Genomic DNA, 22,601 nt, shown 5'->3' with positions numbered 1-22,601 from the left:
TGCATGGTTTTCTCCAGCAAATAAGGTAATTTGCATTCTGCAATCACATCCATGTCTGCACAGTGCTGGGAAGCTTATGCATGCCCTCTACCTTGTTTCCTAGATCGCTTGGTGGGCATGTTTCTTGTCTGAGCTTTAACACTATTCCTACACAGCGAATATCTGCATGTAGGCTTTATTGAATTACCCTCAACATCTATTTTGTCCACTGAAGGTGGCTATCTTTTAACTAAATAAAACCTCTGGGAAGAAAGAACCAGACACCATACTACTTTTCTGTTGCAATAGGTGAACTACAACTTAGGTTTGCAAAGTTCTATGGCTTAGTGTTAAAAGGTGTATGTACATCAACAGTGAATGGTTCTCCACTCCCCGTTATTCTAGCCAATTGTCAATAGATGGCACTATAATACCTTGAATTAGTCTTATACACACAAATGCACACACACACACACACTTCAGCATCCCCTCTATACTAACCACAACGTCTCTCTATTACTGCCCTACAACCCTGTTTATTTGAATACAGTGATACTTATTTAAAGCATTCCAGAGCTACTTAGATTAATCTTTTGTTAGATACTGATATCTTAATCGTATTACTCATCTTAAACTGAAAGATTTTCAGCTCTTGTCCTGTGTTGTCAGGCCTGCTCCATTCGCTATGCTCACTCTGCTCCCCACCCCACATAACATTAACCTTATACCTAAGCTGATCCCTTTCACACCACTCTTCCACCTATCCAATAACACCCCTAATTATTCTGGAAGTCGTACCATACCTCTTGACTACTGTACCTCCCCACCCATTCTAAATAGGGCCATATAATGCTCCATCCCCTAAACTATAGCTATCCTGCTCATATTCATTCTATGACACTGCACTCAACTACCATCATGTCCATCACTGCAATTACTATGATCGCACTTCTCTCACGTACCCTCTCTCCCCTAACAATGATCATGACTTTGCAGATACCCAACATACCTCCTACATCCACCTGTACAACCACCACACATAAACCACATTTATCAAGTTACTCGGACACCCACCCTAGCTTATTAACAACTAATATCATTGTACTATCCAGAGTAAAAATTCTACCTCTCAAAAGACACCCCCATTATCACACCACCAGCAGTAACTATACCATTTTTAGGAAAAAACTGCTAAGTATAACTCACATAATTTGCCAAAGCATTATATCCCAGTGCAGTGATATATAACCCAACCCAGGCCCAACCCTCTCCAACCCCAGCAAACCTACCAAACCTCTCATGCTATCAACCATAAGTCTCCAAAGCATTGGAAACAAGATACATGAACTCCAGTTGTCGATTTCACAAAACAACCCTGATGCTACTGAAACCTGGTTGAAATTATATGTAAAAGACACAGAATTTCTCCCCTCAGGCTACTCATGCCTAAGAGCTGATTTGTCCCACAAGGGAGCAGGGGGTATAGCAATACTCTTCCCTAACAAATATAATTTAATTCCCTACTTAAAACCAACACCCAACTTTTCTCCAGCTCAAGTATTAATCGCTATATTAAAACTTAACAATCATAAAAACATTTGCATAATTGCTCTGTAAATTCCTCCAGGAAACAACATACCAATATTAGAGAACATACTTGCCTGGACATCCCAAAACATTGATAATGAAACCAACAGTCTAACTGATGTAAATATTAATTTGCTAGACATTGCCCAAAAGAACTCCTCAAAAACGTAAGCCTTCACAACTTCTGCAAACTAATTCAAGACTAAGCCTTCACAACTTCTGAAAACTAATTCAAGACATCACCAGACCTCATAAAAATAACAATTGGTTCTCCACAATGGACTGGATATTAGTGGCCCACCCTAACAATATCACGACTGAAGGCATACTACCCAATACCATTAGTGACTGCCACTCAGCATATATCCTATGCAAATCTACCCCAGGCCAACAACAATACAAATCAAGCAGAAATTTGACTAAGTTCCAACCATACACATTTAACGAAACTTTAGCTAAAGTAAATCGGGATCCCCTCAAATCCCTACCACTTAATGAGGCTGTCAAATTCATTAACTCAACATTCATAGACATCCTAAATAGGCAAGCACCAACCCACAAAAAATGAATAAAACATAACCATGCAAGCAGGCTCTTAAAATTCAATCAAAAAAGTCATGTCCACAAGATATAAAATCTGGAAATCATGACAGAAAAACAAAGACCTGTCAACTCTGCTATGATATAACCAACTTCATAACCAAGCAAAACAACTAATAACCAGAGATAAAAAAGCCCACTAAAAGGCCAACATAAAGATAATTCCCAAAAATTCTGTTCCTCCATTAATCAACTATTACCCCCAGGCTCTCAAAGCAACCCATCCCCTGACCCAGACAAAACCCCCACCAAACTTGCCACCCTCTTCAATTCCTACTTCATTGAGACCATAGCTAACCACCACCTTTTCTACAGTTAACACCACCAAGACAGCTGATGGCCAAATCATCCCAGAAAACAATCCTACCTTCGACTCCAACCTAAAATTCTCCCCCATACCCACTGCTACAATAAAAAAAGTTTATTTAAGCTAAAAGCCTGTACTCTGGCCCCTGAAAATCTGCCCCCAGCTTCCTGCAGCTAGCTGCAAACTCTATAGTTTATCCCATCAGCATACTCATTAAACAGATTGATTAAAGAATCCCTAGTCCCAGACATCTGGAAAAAAACAGTCATCCTCCCCTTACACAAAAGAGGCACCAACACAGACACCACAAACTTTTGGCCCATAACAATTCTCTCATCCCTCTCTAAAATACTAGAAAAATGCATCCATGCCCAAGCCCTCAATCACCTAACTGAGTGGCAGAGAGATTATTAGTCAATTATATTTGATTGGCTTTTCTAACCCATTTCTTTTTATTTTTTTTTTTTTTTCTCCACTTCCCCCCGGCTGCTGACCACGAAACCCACGGATCCAGTGTAACAGCTTACAAGCGCAGGCTTCAGTTTATGGACTGACCCTTAGCTGTGTTTAGCTGAGCTAAGCAGGGAACAACTGTGCTCCAATGTGCTTACACAAATCCTGACACATCCTCTTTTCATGTCAGCTGTCTCTTCTGCCTACAATCACATGGTTCGTACATGACACGTGGCCCATTTTGCTATTCAATAAACTATTATAATGGGAAACTTCAAAATAGCTTTAAATATATTTTACTATTTTAATTTTTTTATTTTTGCAATCTACTATGTTTGCATGTCACTGCACACTGCTTAAACATGACATACGTGATAAAAAAAAGGTTTTAATTTTTCATAGATTGCATCACTTTTAAATATCAATTCTGTCACATACTCAGCATAGTTTCAGACCAGGGCACAGAACCACTACTGCCCTCGTCTTCTTCCTTGATACAGTTAACTGAGCACAGAATTCTGGCAAAACAATTACTTCTCTTATCCTAGACCTCTCCAAAGCTTTTGATACCATTTCTCATACCATTCTCCTCTCTAAACTATCCACAATCCACATTTTCCCTCCTGCCCTACAATGATTCAATAGCTATCTCTCCAATAGGCAGCAATCTACCAAATGGTAACAATCTTACTCTCCTTTCCTCAATACTTCCACAGGAGCACCCCAAGGCTCCATACTTTGGCATCTCTTATTTATCATTTTTTATTAACAACTTTCACTCCACTCTCCCACAATGCTCAGTAATCCAGTATGCTGATGACCCTACAATAATATGCACTGCAAATTTCAGCTCTGAACTCTAGCAAGTCAACCAGAATACCCTCTTCTCTACTGAATCTTGGATGCTTAACAATCATTTTGCCGTAAATCTTGAAAAAAATCTAAACTAGTACTTTTTACCCCTAAGAAAACCACTCCCCTAGATAAAAAACTCTTCACTATACAAGCCCAAGACACCACCACTATAGAAGTTGCTCCACATAGTAAACTAGTAGGCATTATTATAGATGAAAACCTTAACTTTGACCTACTGATAAACAATAACATCAAAAAAACACACCAAAAGCTCAGTATGCTCTACAGGCACCAACACTTTCTTAGACTCTTTAATAGACAGACCCTTACAATCCCCTTTTATTACCTTCTCCCCTATATGGTGCCCCACTCCTCACTAATATCCAAAATTACTGAAAAATCCAAACTTGATATGTGTTACAACAGAATAACCAAATTTGCCACCAAGGCCAAATTCTCATCCCACCACTGTAACTCACTGAAACAATTGGGCTGCTGGAACTCCCCCACCATCTCTTATTCACCCAACTAATTACAGGACACAAAATAATCTACAGACACACAGACTGTCCTGCTCTCTCTACACTATAGACCAATACCAACCCAGCAGGCAACTAAGATCTGAAAATCATCTACTTCTAAAAGTAGAAAAGCCCACCTTACTTACTGGTCAACTCCTCTACTCCTTCACCATCGTCAAACTATGGCACTCACTTCCACCTTCTATAAGAAACACAGGCAGCACCACCACCTTCAAACAAATATGGAAATATCATCTCAACTCTTTCTGGCTTTGTACCTGCTCTATAACCTAACCTCCTCCTTCTTCTTATATGATAACTAAACCCCTATGCTTTTTGCTACTGCTGAATGATGATATTTTCTCCATAATTATTATTTTTCATCACTTGTTGATACTGGTACAATAATGCTCATTGATATATCTCTATTTATACCTCTGTGATTTAATTCATTTGGCAACCAATAAAATTCCTGTTTTATGTATATATTCTGTATATATTACTGTAATCACTATATGTAACACTGTATCTAGGGTGGAATTCAATAAAGCCTACAAAGAGCAATTCTCTGTGTAGGCATAGTGTTATGGCCTGAACACGAAACATGTCCAACCAAGTGATCCAGGAAACAGGGCTGAGGGGCGTGCATGAGCATGCAGATACAGAGGTGTCGGTGGAATGAAAATCACCCCATAAGCTGGTGAAACCATGGAAAAGAGGTTGATTTGCAATCCAGTAAACAGAAAGGCACCCATGTAGGTGCCATGCTGGTGAAAAAAATGTACGCGGATACAAACCGTGTACCGGACTGCAAAAATCACACAGGGGCTGTAAAAGGCTAGGAAAAAGGGTGGATATGGTAGCATAGGCATACAAATGGCCAAATCTATGGCCAGTGAGACCTGAAAGCAATGCAAATCATTAAAAAGCAATATTTTTTTTAATACATATATTACATTTCTGTGGCACTGCGTGCCATGCAAACATCCCGTTATGGAAAAAAATAAAAAGTGTACAAAAGTCAAAAGTACACATTTGCCAATATAATGCATTATAGTGCCCAGGATGTAGAGTCTTACAATGGCAGGTGTCAGTGGTGGCTATGGAGGCAGACCCCAGAGTAGTGGAGTATCCAGGGTATACTCAATTAGCTGTATGTAAATGAGCTGAGGTTACTGAATAGCAAAAAGTGCTACAGTGTCTGCAGATACAAACTGTGGTCAGGTATAACTGTGTAGGTAGTGGCAGAACAGGTAGCGGACATCAAAATGGGATATGTCAAAGGATGTTAAAGCAGATTAGAGCTCAGCAGCACCTGCTTGCACTCAGCTAAGCACAGTTAAGCGGGAGGGGTCTGATGCTGCTGAGCATGTTTCAGCTAGCTTAAGAAAAGCTGAGAGTGGTTGTGGGAGTGTCAAAACTGCTGACTGTTTACACTAGTGCCATGGATTTGTGCAGCATGGCGCACTGCTTAGCAGCGAAAGAAATAGGAAAAAAATTGCCTGGGAAAGCCAATCAGGTAGAAATAACTGATAAGCCCTGTTCAACTGACACTGGCCCATTCAAACCCCAGTGCTATACCTATCAGGGGGAATGCCGCATAATGAGCCAATCACACAGGCTGCAACTGCAGCACAGCACTATAAAGTACACATACACCCTACAATCTGATTTTCCACATACTTTGCACCATTGGAGTACACACTTGAGAATTTTAACTGACAAAATGCTAGGGGCTGCTGCTACTCTGCTACATCTATATGTGCTTCAGGCTGTGGTCAGTGAAGATGATGATGCTGACAATAGGCCCAGACTGAGAAGGAGAAGAATGTTCAGGCCCAGGGTGACTTTCCAGGGGCTACATGAGCTGGAGATTGTAGACTGCTACAGGGTGGATAGGGACACACTACAAGAACTCACCGAGGTCTGCCACCCTCAACTCAGACCCAGAGCCAACAGAGGGAATCCCAACCCAGTGGAAACAAAGGTATGTAACCCTTAGAATATTAGCTACAGGTACTTTTCAAAGACCAGCTGGGGATATAATGGGGATCTCATAGGCATCTGCATCTAGGGAACTCCACCAGTTCCTGAATGCCATGCAAGCACATGCCAGTGAGGACATTTATTTACCTGGCAACCCTGAGGAGAGGGTGAGCAATATGCATCTCTTCCACCATGTAGCACACTACCCTGAGGTACTGGGTGCCATAGACTGCACTCATGTGCACATCAAAGCACCACCCAGTGAAGAGGGTAGGGTCTACGTCAACCACAAGAGGTATCACTCCATCAACTGCCAGGTCATGTGCAATGCCCAGGGCATTATCATGAATGTGTGTGCTGGCTGCCCTGGCAGCTATCATGACTCCCACTTCTGGCATGCCTCACAACTGCACCAGACTTTTGCCAGGGGGGACATCCCATATGTTCATCTACTGAGCGATGCTGGCTACACACTAGAAACATGGATGATGACACTCATCAGAATGCACACACACCTACTAAAGAATGCCATAATGAGACACATGCACAAACTAAGAACATCACAGACTGTGTGTTTGGGCTGCTCGTATCACAGTTCTGCTGCCTCGATGTATCTGGTGGAGGCCTGCAGTACTCTCCAGCCGCATGTGCACACATGTTCACAGTATGTGCCATGCTACACAATATGATCCTATGCAGACAGCTGCAGCAGGAACATCACAAGGAAGTGACACACAGCCCCCCACCAGTGCCAAGGTTCCCACAGCTACAAGCTGATATGGAGGAGGAACCACCTGAGCCTGTCCCTGTAGGCAGATGTAGGCATGCCCAGTATGCCCTGGCCTTGGCAAAGAGGCAATGCATAACCCATGCACTGACAACCTAGAGGCCTAGGGACAAACTCCTCACCCTGACTCAAATACATAGTGAAAAAGATGCCAGCCACACCACACAACCTGTACCTTACCATGTATTGGCTGTGTATGGCATGCATGAGACAGAGACAGCCCTAAAGCACTGTTATCTCAACAGCTGATGGCACAAGGTAATTCACTCTTTTATACAACAAATTAATGTGGTAGTAGACTGTGGTATGATATGTATGGACTTGCAGCATGTATGTAAGGGAATAGAATGGCCTACAGGGATAGCTGCAAACAACCTACAGCTGTGTGGGGCAACAGTAATGCTCCATCCAATACTGGCCAACCCTTAATTTGCAGTAGACCCCAAGCCAGCAAAACCCAATGCACTATGTGAGGGAATGACACACAATGAGGTCACAGGACAGACTCTTCACTGTCAATGCTAGAGTCTCACTACCCCAACACACCTGTGCCCCATACAACTGTCCAAACACACAACCTCTGTGGTGCATGCAATAACTACATAGTATTGTAGTGCATACAGCTAGATAGGTAGTGATTGTAATCTCACCAATAGCAACTCAGTAGGGGTGTGTGTGTGTAAAATATCCCCTTGCAGCTGTGTGCAGTTCCTGCCTATGTATGTACAATGCCAATATATTTTAAAGCTTGGGCCTACCTGTGAATCCCCTCATTGGCCTACTTTATAGGGCCTGTTGATGTCATCAACCTTAGATGCAATGTTAGACACTGTCCAGCACATAAGGTCTGTGGCACATGCAATAAGTACATAGCACTGTAGTGTATGCAGCTAGATAGGTAGGGTGTGTGTGTGTGTGTGTGTGTGTGTGTGTGTGTGTGTGTGTGTGTGTGTGTGTGTGTGTGTGTGTGTGTGTGTTCGTGTAACTCTATTCTCCTGCAGCTGTGTATATGTCATGACTATGTGAGTAAAATACCAATGTATTTTAGGCCTGTTCCACCCTGTTAACTCCTCCATTAAATTACTTTACAGGGCCTGCTGGTGTCATCCACCTTAGATGGACCATTAGACATTCTCCATGCATATAAGCTCTGTGGCATGTGAGATAAGTATGTAGCACTGTAGTACATACAACTAGATGGATAGGGGTTCTAAACTCGTGACCGACATTTCTGAGTGTGTGTGAGACATATCCCCTATAACAGTGTGGCTGCCTTGTATGTCTGATGGTTATACCATTTTGAAGGCATGTTCCACCCTGTTAGTCCCGCCATTGAATTACTTTATAGGACCTGCTCCAGGGCACATGCGATCAGTACCTAGTACTATAGTACATAAAACTAGATAGGTAGGGGCTCTAATCTCACAACTAGCAACTATGTGTGTGAGGCATATCCCTTGTAGTAGTGTGTATGCGATGATTATACTATTTTGAGGGCCTGTTTCAGCCTGTTAATCCCCCCATTGGATTACTTTACAGGACCTGCTAGTGTCACCCACCTTAGATGCACCATTAGAAAATCTCCAAGGAACATAAGCTCTATGGCACATGTGATAAGTACATAGCGCTATAGTACTTACAACTAGATAGGTAGGGGCTCTACACTCATAACTAGCCACTCTGTGAGTGTATGTGTGTGTGTGTGTGTGTGTGTTTATATATATATATATATATATATATATATATATATATATATATATATATATATATATATATATATACATATCCCCTGCAGCAGTGTGGCAGTCTTGCCTATGTATAACAGTTATACTGTTTTAAGGGCTTGTTACCATCCCCCCATTGGCAACCTATTCAGGCCCTTCTGATGTCATCCATCTTAGAAGCACAGCTAGACACCATCTAACCACAATAGCTCCATGGTACATGATAGGTATGAACTACTATATTGTATATAACTAGATAGATAGGGGTTCTATTCCCAAATAAGGGAACTTTGTAAGTGTATGCATGACTGAATGCATATCCCTTCACATCAGTGTGACTGCATTAGGCTCACCATCATGTCTCTCAAACCCTTAGAGCAAGAAGACTGCATAAACCCATACAGCAAAATGGTACAAATGCCAAATAATAGGGTCAATTTTTAAATATTGTTCTTACAAACATATAAAGTTGATAGCATAACAGGTTATGCATTAGCATGAATTTTCTAAAGGGTATGAAGTCTGAAAATAAAATATCTGTCATTATTGTCTAACTTCGGTCTTTAATGATTTGCCACTAATGTTATGAAAAACAGACCAGAAATATGTGGCAAACATCAGGACATTTTGCAGAAATATGTACAGGTGAGAGGTATGGCCACCGCCTGTCCTTCCCTGCAGGTTGCAGTCTATGTTTGGCCAGGTGTGACCTGTGAAAACAACTCAAACTATACAGAGGTCCCAAGAGTGTAGGACAACAAAAATTTCCTAAAGTTGTGTAATAGTTGCTTAAAGCAGTTATTGTACATCAGAAACACCTTAATGTTATAATATTATGAGAAAAAGCATAAGCTATGGAAATGTGACAAAAATAAGCTGTCATATTGGAAGACCAAGAGAAGTCTTCTCTGTTGCACTTTCCATGGGTATGGTTTGTCCTGCCAACTCTCACAATACTACAAAAAGTGTCCCAACCCTACTCTGTGTTGCCTATGTGTGTGCAATATGTAGACATGTGGAGGCCTGTCAGTTGTGGCTGTCCCCAATGCCTCACCTGTATCTAGGCATGAATGCTAACTACCATCACACATATTTGTAGGTACTGCCTAAGGCTGTGACGACTGTAAGTTGTGTACTGTCTGTCAGTGACCAACTGATGTTAACACACTGCAACGGAGTCTTACATAGGGTATGGAATGGTGGCAAGGTTCTGGCCTCAAGCTGAATGCAGAAAACAGTACCATCTTACCATATGGCAAGGACATGGCCCCACTATTTCCCACATCAATGGCAACCACATAAACAAACAACCTGCATTGAGAGACCTGGGTACTCATGTTCACAACACTGCTGCATTCAGCCATCAAGAAGTGGCAGTGGTCAGAAAAGCCTTTTGCGTGGTTCACCACATAGGTAAAGGAAGTGTATCCAGAAAAATGGTGGACATTACCTCTGTATAGTCCTCAGTCTGTACAACAATAATTAGTACCGTGGCCAATTTGATATGTACCTATACAGACATCTGCAGCAACTGGAAAGGGCATAATAATAATATCCACAAAGGTAATCCATGGCTTCCAACACCTGTTCCATGCAGACAGCCTTGAATCAGTTCTGCCCCCTTGGTATTGGACAGGTCGTCCACAGGTGGGCTGTGACACACCTAGATGGCAATGTTGTGCCCAGCCCTTCAACAGATGGCCCATATATGTGAGTCTAACTTTTCCTGCATTACCAGCATGACAGGCCTGAATCTGATATGCAACATCACCAAAACTTGCTGGACAGACAAGTTTGTCTCCCAGAGGCTGACCTGTCTCAGGAATGCACTTCCCAGACATGTCAAACAGAATACCATGCAGACCCTCATCAAGTGCAGCCATGATGAGTGGATGGGAAACTGCAAATCCATCTCAGGGGTCACACCTGTGTCCCTCAATGACAGGGGCAACAGGTGCTGATCGATGATACTGTTGGGGATAAAGTAATGGCTAGGCATGTAAGGGACCCAGGGCCATTACCCTACTAACCTTCTATGATCCTATGAACCTGTGATCCTACGGAACTCCCAGGTGACACGTATCAAGAGTAGCATGCTGTGTTGAGGAGTATGCATGCAATTTTATGCTGTTCACCCCATTCTCCCTCACACCCTGTTCTACACATATGTACCTAGGTAACCATGCACATATACAGCTGTACCTTGGTGATGTTAAATTTCTGCACTGCCACTATGCCAACCTCAGCTGCTGTATTGGCAGCAGGTCCCCACGGTGTCGACACACAGACACCTTGAACAGAAACAGAATAAGGTCTGGGAGACAACAGTCAGTTAGCAATACTAACTGAATTGCTGAATTCTGGGCTGTTTTGTAGTTTCTGTGTTGTAAGGACCTTACTAAGCTAGACGGAAGCTTCTCTGTTCATCAGTGAGAGTGGTGAGCTTTGAGGAGTGGTTTCAACTCAGAATTTGCAGTTTTATTGGCCATTTTGAGCTATTTCTATGCCTTTCATCTTTCTGCTTAAAAACACGTGTTTGTGTGAGTTTGTACATCGCACAGTGCCACTTAGCTATGGTTAAACTTTTCCCGATGCCAGAAAGTCTGCTGTTCAAATTTTCTCTTAGAACTAGCCAGTTTTCTAGTTTCAGCACTCAAAACTGTTTATTGTGCTCAAGACTTGTTCAAAACACATTGCAAGCACTAAACCTACAAATCACTACACCACTCAACTTTCCTCACTTGTCAAGAGGAAAACAGCTTTCAGTACTTAAATTAATAAGCACCTATCCAGGCATGTCTAAGGTTCAGCTCCCTGTGTTTCCCCTGTCCTCCTGATGAATCTGGACATCTTGCGGCAATGTAGCAAATGTCTCATGTACACTGACAACCCTCTCCTCCTACCAACCAACACTACAACCTGTGAAAGATGCACTTATATAGCCAAACTGGAAGCCAAGCTCTCTCCAGCCAAGACTGGACTAGACATTCAAGAGGAGAAGGAAAACACCTGCATCACACTACACTCAACACATAGTCCTTCAAAACCTACACCACTAGAACCCACACATAAAAACACAAACCACATACCTACATTCACGGTGGCTCCCAATAAAAATCTGCCCAAACAACAAAGACCTCCAAAGCTGAAATGCAAGCAACCACCACCCACAATGCTATCCAAATGACACATAGCCCACAAAATCAGTGTGCCACTCAACCTCAGCCCATAAGGCAAAACAACATTACCAACACACTGATGTCCCACTCACCAGGCTAAACAAGGAGAAAGTTACTGTCAGCTGTCTGTCACGTCCCAGGATCCGTCACATAATGCATGCACTCAGGTCACTCCACACCAAGTACAAATATGACTCTGTCATTGTCCATGTTGGTGTGAATGACCTGAGACATACCTCCCTGGACTACATAAAAACAGACAAGTGAGGAGCTCTCGGATCATGTAGCCCAGGCATGTATGATCATAGCCCTGAGTAGCATCCTGCCATTGCCCAGAATGATACCACAGTACAAGGACAAAATGGATTACTTCAACAATTGGCTAAGCTTCTGGTGTCATTCCAAGGGGATCCAGTATCTCTCTACCTGGGACGACATGATTAACAGACCACGATGCTTTGCCAGAGATGGCCTGCATTTGTCACCCCTGGGATTCAGGCTACTGGCTAAGGCTCTTGACACCCTTGTAGTGCCTTTTTTAGGCAAGGTTCAAATGACAAATTCACCACCATAGCAGGTACAAGCAAGCAAAATCTGAGGGTAATGCTACTCAATGCTAGAAGTCTAAACCTCAAAATGCACTCACTTGAGGCACTCCTTAAAATGGAGAACATTGACATCTGTGCAGTGATAGAGACTTGGTTCAAGGCTCCAGAGAGCACCCCCTGCATTACCAGGGTATAATTCATACCACAAAGATCACATCACTTATCATCCTACAGTTAACAATGAAAATATATATTAAACACTAATATATATTATACTTAACCACTTACTTACTAAGTATATAAAACACATAAAAACATAGCATAAAAAAAAAAAGAAAAAATATATACATAAATATAAAAATCTAAAGACATAAAAAAAAAAAAATCTGCTAAAAATCTTAAAAATATCTGCACATTGAAATCCAGCCTTTAGGAGCCAGACCAAAGGAGTAGGCATTTTGCTCCAGAAACTCTCAATATCCATTCTTCAATATCCTTTAATATACATTTTGCTATATTTTCTTCTTTTCCACTTTAAAGGTTCTTTAAAATATGTTGTAATAAAAAAATAAAAAAAGAAAGAATGTGAACAATCATTGGAACATGCATGGCAGTACATATGTAGATAGATTTGGCAGCTGTATGTCTCATATGTTCTAAAATCAAATTTTCGGCATTTCATCATTTTGTTCATTTTCATAGGCAGGCAATGACATTGAAAGCAAAACAAAAAACATCAGCTGTTCTACAATCTAAAAAACAAATATTTAAAGTATAATAAAAAAAATGGATGGATGGACATAATTATTTTTTGGTATAGATAAACTGGCAGGCATTACAATTGAAAACTACCGACTACCACGAAGAACAGAGTAGCTGTTTTTGTGTGTTTCCGACCAAAAGATGTTGTTTAAGTATCTTAAATTTTAATTATTCTTAAAAAGCCCAACCTTGCCTCAACCTTGAGTTGTCTACAAGGCCAGGAACCCAATGAACAGTATTTCAGTAACAACATCCACATATTGGTTAGTATTGCTGGAAAACTGGAATCTAAAAAACCAATTCAATATATGTGTTATGTGTTATGTCATCTATATTTGTATCTATTATGGTTTATGGTCTGAACTATCTCTAACCTAGCATCTATCATTCCCCATCAGCCAGATATTGGTTATCAATATCGGCATTAGAATCTTCAATAGAAGAAATTCAAATTGCAGCTTCATCAGTACAGCATCTTCATCAGTACTATGTAGCCTAGCTATCCTACTTAACACTTGCCCTCACATTCCTGGGAATGTGGAATGTGTCTGGGTGCATTTGTATTTATCTGTCTTTTCTAGTAGGTGTATATAGTACTATGGAGATGATTCAAATCAATGATTTTACATCTCTCTACATCAAACTTATATATATACTCTATCTGGTATCATGTGTAAACCTTAGAAAATCATTTGTTCAATCCAAAAAATAAAAAATTGGTCTAAATCAAATCAGGCCTTTCCATAACATATAAAAAACTATCTATCTACAAAACGTCGTAGTATTTTAAAAATGGAAAATGGATTAGTAGCAGACAAAACATTTTCCCAATCCCAATTAAATATGCCACACCTTTCAGCCACCTAACCTGGACAGAAACACTTAATGCAGAGGTGTGTCCATATTCATTAAGGATATCCACACCTCCATGCTAGTTGCTTAACATAATGCATCCAAAATTATTTAAGTGTAACTAACACTGGGTAAGACTGCAATCTAGGTTGTAGCTTGTTACAGATCCCCCGCCATGCCTCAGGATTCCCACTCCTCATTTCTTGATATAATGGAACATATTAAGGTACAGACTATACCCTAATAATGGGCGATTTCAACTACCCCACCATCAACTGGGAAAACTACTCATGTACTAACTCATTTGCTCAGTGTTTTCTAGAATTCATAAATTCCAGTGCCCTGGATCAGCTTGTCCATACCCCCACCAGGGGCAGCAATATTCTGGACCTTGTCATTACCAGTATGGGTAACCGATGTTCCACACCAGAGGTCAACTCCTCGCTGGTCAGAGATCCAACAACAAGCTAATCACCCTAGACATCCATATCCCACTTCCACCCCCCATTAAGGAAACCACTGTAAAAAACTTCTTCAAAACCAACTTCATGTTTCTTAAGACAGAAGTGACAAACTTCATGACACCCATACAGACAACAGATAGAGATATGACTGCTGAATCCTATACAAATGCACTGTATAAGCACATACCCAAGTGCGTGGATCATGCCATCCCCAACAGAACCAAGACACTATCCTCCAAAAAAAGGAAGCCAATCTGGTGGTCCCCTGCCATAAACAAACTTTACAACAGAATGAAGAAGCTGTTGTAAAAAAGAGCAAAATCACAAAGAGGATTACTGGCCTCAAACATATGCCCTATGTAGCTCAACTGAAGAAACTCCAGCTGTACTCGGTTGCATACCGCTTACTCAGAGGTGAACTCTGTCTGACATACAAGGCCATGTCCAACACAGAATCGATGGACATGCTCCACCTAAAAAAAAACAAATCACCAAGAGCCACAAGGTCTAGGGATCTAAACCTCACCACAACAATAAATAGGACTTGCTGGAGGGATAGATTCCTTCCCCAGAGACTCCCCGTGCTTTGCAACAGGATTCCAATCTACATTAGGCAGAGCCCCTCACTAACACTCTTCAAGAGAAACCTTGACGAGTGGATGGGAAACAGAAACTTTACCCCGGGGATCACTGCAGTGGCTCTGCTGGACAGAGGCACAGGGAACTAATCTAAGGGGGTGGCGAAAACCAACACATTCTGGCTAGGCTTATAGATGCCCTCGGGTAGATAGCCTACTACTTACCTATGAACCTATGATTGCAGGAACTCCCTGGTCAGCCTCAGTAAGAAGCTGATATCCCTCATAAAATCCTCCAAAGCTAGTTACAAAAATGAAATCGCCACTGATTCTAAAGACAACCACAAAGCATTCTACAGCTATGTCAAGAATCTAAATGGCAACACTCAGATCTGGTCTGAGCAACAGCACAATGGCACAAGATATACAGAACCAATTGACATTGCCAGCATCCTGGTAGATAGATTCAGTGCAAACTTTACCCTCCCCCTACCTTCCAAAAGGCCGATTTCAATACTGGAAGAATGCAAAGCCCCTGTAATCATGGACACACAAGTAAAGACTGCACTCTCCAAAGCCAAGAACACAGCATCTATGGGACCAGACAACATCCCAGGCTGCGTACTGCATGAACTACAGAATGAACTGGCACCCCACCTAAGTATTATGTTCAGTCATAGCCTCACTTCAGACTTTGTGCCTACTGAATGGCACAGAGTGACGGTCATCCCACTCCACAAAGGCGGTGCCACCATGGACCATCAGAACTACCATCCCATTAGCCTGATGAGCCTGGTTTGCAAGGCCATGGAACCTGTCATCTTGGAACTTATAAACAAAGACATAGGTAACCTCCAAACTCTGGACCCCCACTCAGTTTGGGTATGTAAAAGGTAGATCATGTCTCCTATACTTGATTGACTTCTTTGAAGCAGTCATCAGAGCCGTGGATAAGGGTAAGGTGGTGCACACAGCCTATCTTGACCTCAGCAAGGCTTTTGACACCATCTCCCACTCTGGAATTATAGATAAACTCAATAAACTGGGCATAAATCCCTACGTCAGAAGATGGGTGGCCAACTGGCTCACTGACAGAACCCACACAGTGAAAGTAGCCGACTCCAAATCTGACTTCAGACCAGTGACAAGTGAGTACCACAGGGTTCAGTCCTGGGTCTTCTCCTGTTTGGCATCTACTTCCCAGAAGTCCAGGCTAACACAGTAGGTCTTTGGCTAATGAAGTTCACAGATGATGGCAAACTAGGAGCCATAATAGAATCACCTAATGATGTGGGAATTCTACAAAGGAGTCTTTCTGAGACTGATGCATGGTGTCAAAGTCATGGCCTCAAGCTCAATGCCAAGAAGTGCATTGTCATCCCCTTTGAGAAAAACACTCTGCCCATGAACTATCACATAGGCGATAGCCTACTAAACACCGAAAGTGTGATAAGAGACCTTGGGACACAGGCGGACAGTAGTCTCTCCTTTGATAATCACATCACCACAGTAGTCAGGAAATCCTTCTTCATGGCACACCTCATCACAAAGGGGTTCTCCTCCAGAAAAAAGGAGGTCATTATTCCTCTCTACTCATCTCTCATCAGACCCATTATAGAGTACAACACCCCATCTGGCATGTACCTCGCAAGACATCTACAGCAACTGGAAAGGCCACAGAAATACCTTACTAAGAGGATTACAGGCCTCAAACAGATGCTATATGCAGACTGTTTCAAAAATCTCCAGCTCTACTCTGTTGCATATCACCTACTCAGGGGTGATCTCTGCCTAACATACAAAGCTATGTCAAACCCATTGCTGTTGGACATGCTACACGTAAGAAATCTCAATCTCTCTCAGCCACACGCTCTGGGGACCTAAACCTTGTCACCACAATATACAGAACATGCTGGAGGGATATATTCCTATCCCAGAGACTTCCCATGTTCTGGAACAGACTACCCATTCATGTCAAACAAAGCTCCTCATTATCCCTTTTTAAGAAAAATCTTGACGATTGGATGGGAAATAGGAAATTCAGCCCGGAAATCACTTCTGTGGTTCTGCTTGACAGGGGCACAGGAAAATAGTTTTCTTGGGTGACAAAAGCCAGGGAACCTTTTTGGCTAGGCTTATATATTTCTATGGGCCGATAGCCTAGTACCTACCTATGAACCTATGAACAGCAATAAAGCATCATGGCACAAAGGTGTATATACTTTCATGTGTACGCATGATAATTACCAGCAGGCAGCACCTTACAGGGTATAATAATATTGCTCTACAAACTGTCATTAAGTGTAATACATTCACCCTGTTCATCAGACACATATTAGCATGTCTCTGCATTGATGGTATGGATGACAGGGATGTGGTACAGGTGTCATCATATGCACAGGGCATGGTGTGGGGTTGCCAAAGGCCTAGGTTGTGCCAAACAGTTGACATCATGTGTGTGTGTCTGAAGAGGTACTGGACAGCTGGGCCATGGAGAGGAGCTGTGTGTGTCTGTTGGTGACCTGCAGTGGCAGTGATGTGTGCCAGGAGTGGTACTGGCACCATCATGCCCAGGGTCAGATGCAGTACTACATGCTGATGGTGACTGGTGTCTGCTGGGTCTGTGTCCCTCATGGGACAGCCAGGACCACATGCCCATGGCCTGCCACCTTGTGGTGTGGACAGCACCCTCCCTTCAGTAGTGCTGGTGATACTGCCACTATGGGAGTGTGACTGTGCATGGCCATGTGGGCTCTCAGTTGATGTTGTTGCTGACCTACATCCACATGTCTGACACCCTACTCTCACCCCACTTTCAAGCGCAGACATTGCACGGTTAAGGGCTGACAATGCCTCTCCCCATCATCTATCCACTACATCAGCAAAATGATGTAAGGCATCACCAATGCTGTGGATGGAGCCATGCATGCCAGGAAGTGATGCATCCATGACCCTGAGCATCCATCTTGTGTACCATTCACAATATGCCTGTGCCTGCATGATGGACCAAAACATGCGTCGTGTGACACAAGCTGTGACACCTCTGATGGGTGCTGGATGTGCAGCAATCCTCCTTTGAGCACCCTGTCAATCTGACTGAGTGGGACCTTGCCAGCTTTCTGGCTATGGCTAGTATTTACAGTCACAGATTGCATAGACGCTACACTCTCTTGTTCGATGCCACCATCCTCTGACTGTACAATATCTGTGGCTGCTGGGGACTGGGTATGTGTGAGCATATTCTGTGTGCAGGGACATTGGAGGAGGAAGTGGGATGTCAGAAATGGGACAGATTCAGTCTCCAACAGCCCCACCTCTGCCACACTATGGCCACCATCATCATCAGAGTCCAATGAGACACTGACATCAGGTTGTGAGAGGACACACTACAACCCCCATGGTCACCTGTGAGGGAAAGACAACATGACTACATTAATCCCTGCACTATAATCTCTGCTGATCCACACACACACACACACACACACACACACACACACACACACACACACACACACACACACACACACAGGTGAGGTGCCACAAATGCATTATACAGACCACAATCTATGACTTATGCCATGCATAACACACAAGCAGACCACAACAGATGCACACAAGACAGGCCCATAACAACATGCAGTGCAGCTACATCCAGTTAATGTTGTTAGCACTATACACCTGTGAGATAAGTGACATGTCAGTGTATGTGGTGCACCTTCACCTACATCATAGTGCACCCGTTTCCACAATAGTAATTCACCCAATTATAGCAGACTGACTAAACTTTCACAAAATAAATACATGCTAACATGTTACAGCTCTTGCAAATATGCTACTGTGATTACCGATGTAATGCACTGTAGTGTAGCCCTCCACAAGTGAACATGCCTGTATTGCAATATTGCTAAGCATAACAGTTGTGTCCACAGCAAACTGGCAGCCGTTAACATGCCTAGGGTATAGATGAGCCTTAACAAAACAGTTTCAAACTCACTGGCAACAGGATGATGGACCCCGGCCACACCAGATGTACCTATGGATTTGTGGGGGAGAGGTATTGTCAGCAGATACAAATGTGGCATTGGTACAGGATAATATGTGCATATATCAACATGTACAGTACAAACTGTGATACTACCCACATTGCTGACATTCACAATATGTGTGCACACATGTGCATTACAACCCCCCACAAATGCAGATTGACCTGACATATGTGTACAAGTATGCAGAGGCTGTCACTATGAATGCTACAGTATTAATATGATGACAACTGGAGGCTTACCTGGACGCTCCTTGGCTTTGGAAGCTGTGCCAACCATCTCCATGACATATGGTGTAATCAGTTCTTTTGAGCTGGTGGCTGAACCCAGGTTTTCCAGAAACTCCTCTGTGACCGAGAGTGGTTGTTGTGTAGCAGGCCCTCCACTGGTGCCAGCATGGTCCATGGCCACAGTTGCAGCCCTTTGCTGTGTATAATGTATCATATCAGTGGCCTGGTGTCAGAACTGGTCATATCTCCTGTCATGTTGGCCCACATGATTAACCGATGCCATGAGGTCTGCCCACAGTGCTGCATGTTCTTGCTGGTTATGATGGCTCCTTGACAACAGGACTTGGTGATGGAGTCTCAGGGTATCAATTATGGTGTCAGTCTCTGCTTCTGAGAAAGTTGGATTCCTACAGTGGTGCATCCCTTCTGCAAGACATGAAGAGGGGGAACACATCACTGGACCATATAAATTTCTCACCATTATGTATATACCCTGCACATCCACATTTGCCAGTACTATCCACCACTAACTCCCACATCATACCCCGCCATCTATCACCACAGTATGTATGTGGCTATCAGCAACATAGTGGCAATACATCATGTATTACCCTCCTGATCTTGATTTTTCCTGCTACTTCCTGCATGTCCTATAAGGTATTCAAATGCATTTTCCTGTTGCACCTATTACTGCTTGGTCATAGCCTGTCTGCATTGTATGCAGAGGTGTCAGCATCCTACTGTTGTAGTAAGCATCTGGGCTGTAGGCCCACCCTTTAGGTCTCTCTGGCCTTCCTCCGTCAGATTCTGGAATATATGGCTGGACAATGTCCTATAGTTTCCCCTGACAGTCCAGTTGATGTGGGCATCCTGGCACAATGTCACACTTGCCTCATGTACACAGACAGGTAACCATCTATAAGCACCACCAAGGAACACACTGTGTGAGAGATCCAACGACATTAGGAACCTACAGTCCATGCTCTCTCCCTGCCAAGCCAGCATATCTGTCTCTGAACAGGTTGTTGACACAATCAGTACACCTTACACACCACCCACACCTACACAACACACACACACACACACACACACACACACACACACACACACACACACACACACACACACACACACACACACACACACACACACACACACACACACACAGAAATCCTCAACATACACATCCACAAACAAAAGAGACCTCCAAGGCAAAGCCACACATGAATGCCACAGCCCTACACAGCACATAGCACACATAGCCACAAACCTGTGCCCCATAGCCATGAAGGCATCACCACATATCAAACATATTACACATAGGAGACTCCATTGTGAGACACACTGATGTGCCTCTCACCAGGCTGTATATGTGGATAGTCACAGTTACTTGTGTGTCAGGTGGCAGAATCTGAGATATCGCATACACACTGCTGCCTCTCACCAACAGGTACTGTCATGAGTCTGTCACAGTCCACGTTGGTGTGCCTGACCTGAGATGTACCTCCCTCGACTATATGCAGTGAGACATGAGTGAACACTCTGATTATGTGTCCCAGGCAGATATGTCTGTAGTATTATGCAGAATTCTGCTGTCACCCAGACTGATGCCGCAATACAATCAGAAAATTATTGACCTTAGCATGTGGCCTGTTATCTTGTGATATTCAAGGGGGTTCCAGTACCTGACAGCCTGGAATGATATGGTCAACAGACAATGATGCTTTGCCAGAGATGGCCTCAATCTGTCTCATCTGGCCTTCACACATCTGGCAATGGTATTTGCCACCCACATAGTGCCTTCATTAGGAAAGTGGTGAGGTTATTTCTACCAACACACAACTGTCAGTGCAAAAACACATTGAAGGTTATGCTGCTAAAAGTAGAAGTCTACACATGATTCTGCCCTGAGTGCAAGCATTCATAACCCTGGGAAATGCTGACATCTGTGCAGTTAAAGACACATGTTTCAAAGCTGCAGAGAGCACCCCAGCCTTACCTGGTTAACCATCCTATTGCACAGTCAGACCCCAAGGTGTGGGCAGTAATGCCAAGGGACATGGGGTTTCAATATGAGACACATATACATCTCCACCTGTACAGGCAGTAAGATACATAGGGGACACTGCAGGGGCAGGTCACCATTGCCAACACACCTATTCAAATTATAGCTAGCTAGTGGCCACTACATGCCTATATGGACCTTATCAACTGTATTAGGATTTGGTTCTGTACCCTGATCCTGGGTTACTTGAATGACCCAAACATACATTGGAAGACATACCCATGTCAACACACAAATGGCCAGACAGCCATCAACACTGGAATTACAAACACCTCGGTGCAGCTTGGGGCTACCCCTAAATGAGGTGAAAGTGTGTTGGAGTTGATATTACACAGAACGGCTTACCGCTGCAACATCCCTACAGTGTCATCCTCCATGGCAAAGCAACCATCAGGCGGTCATGTTTGCAGTCGGCATCTCCCACAATACCCATCTAGCTAGGGTCAAACATACATACATCTCCAATATGGAATACAGCTTCCTGTAGGGTGGTATACACAGCTTCACAGCCCCCAACCCCTCTGTAGGAACTGGCACCAATATCCACACATAACCACAAGTGCTATATGTGCATTTGTATTGATGCATGGAGTTAGGTATACCCAACAGGGCAACATCATCCTCTGCAAGTATACGTACACTTGTCTGGTGGACATCTGCAAGAAATATTGTTTATAACACGGATGACATAACACTGTCAGAGACAAAGTAAGAGCAGTTGCATTGTCTCCTTAGCATGAACAAGTGAATGCGATCACTCCTGGAGACCTGCACAGTAAATACAGAGCCCACATTGTTGACATCCACTATAGACAATCATCTCCCCTTTGGCACATATGTCTGCACCATCAGAGGAAACACTTGAATCTGCTCACCTGTGGTGGACAAGGACACCAGCTATACCAGTACTGTAGGTCTAGCATACTTGATGCCTGACAGATTCAGTGTAGGCTTCACCCCCTGTACCCCCCATCAGTACATCAGGATGTCCCCAGTACCTGCCCCCTTCTCCTATATGTAAGGAACAGGTCACTACTGCCATGTGAAAGTCATGGTATACAATTGCCATGGGAGACTATCA

This window comes from Protopterus annectens, chromosome 2.part1 (genome assembly GCF_019279795.1).
Source record: "Protopterus annectens isolate FY-2018-M chromosome 2.part1, PAN1.0, whole genome shotgun sequence".
Taxonomy (NCBI): domain Eukaryota; kingdom Metazoa; phylum Chordata; order Ceratodontiformes; family Protopteridae; genus Protopterus; species Protopterus annectens.
This window is presented reverse-complemented; position numbering follows the sequence as displayed.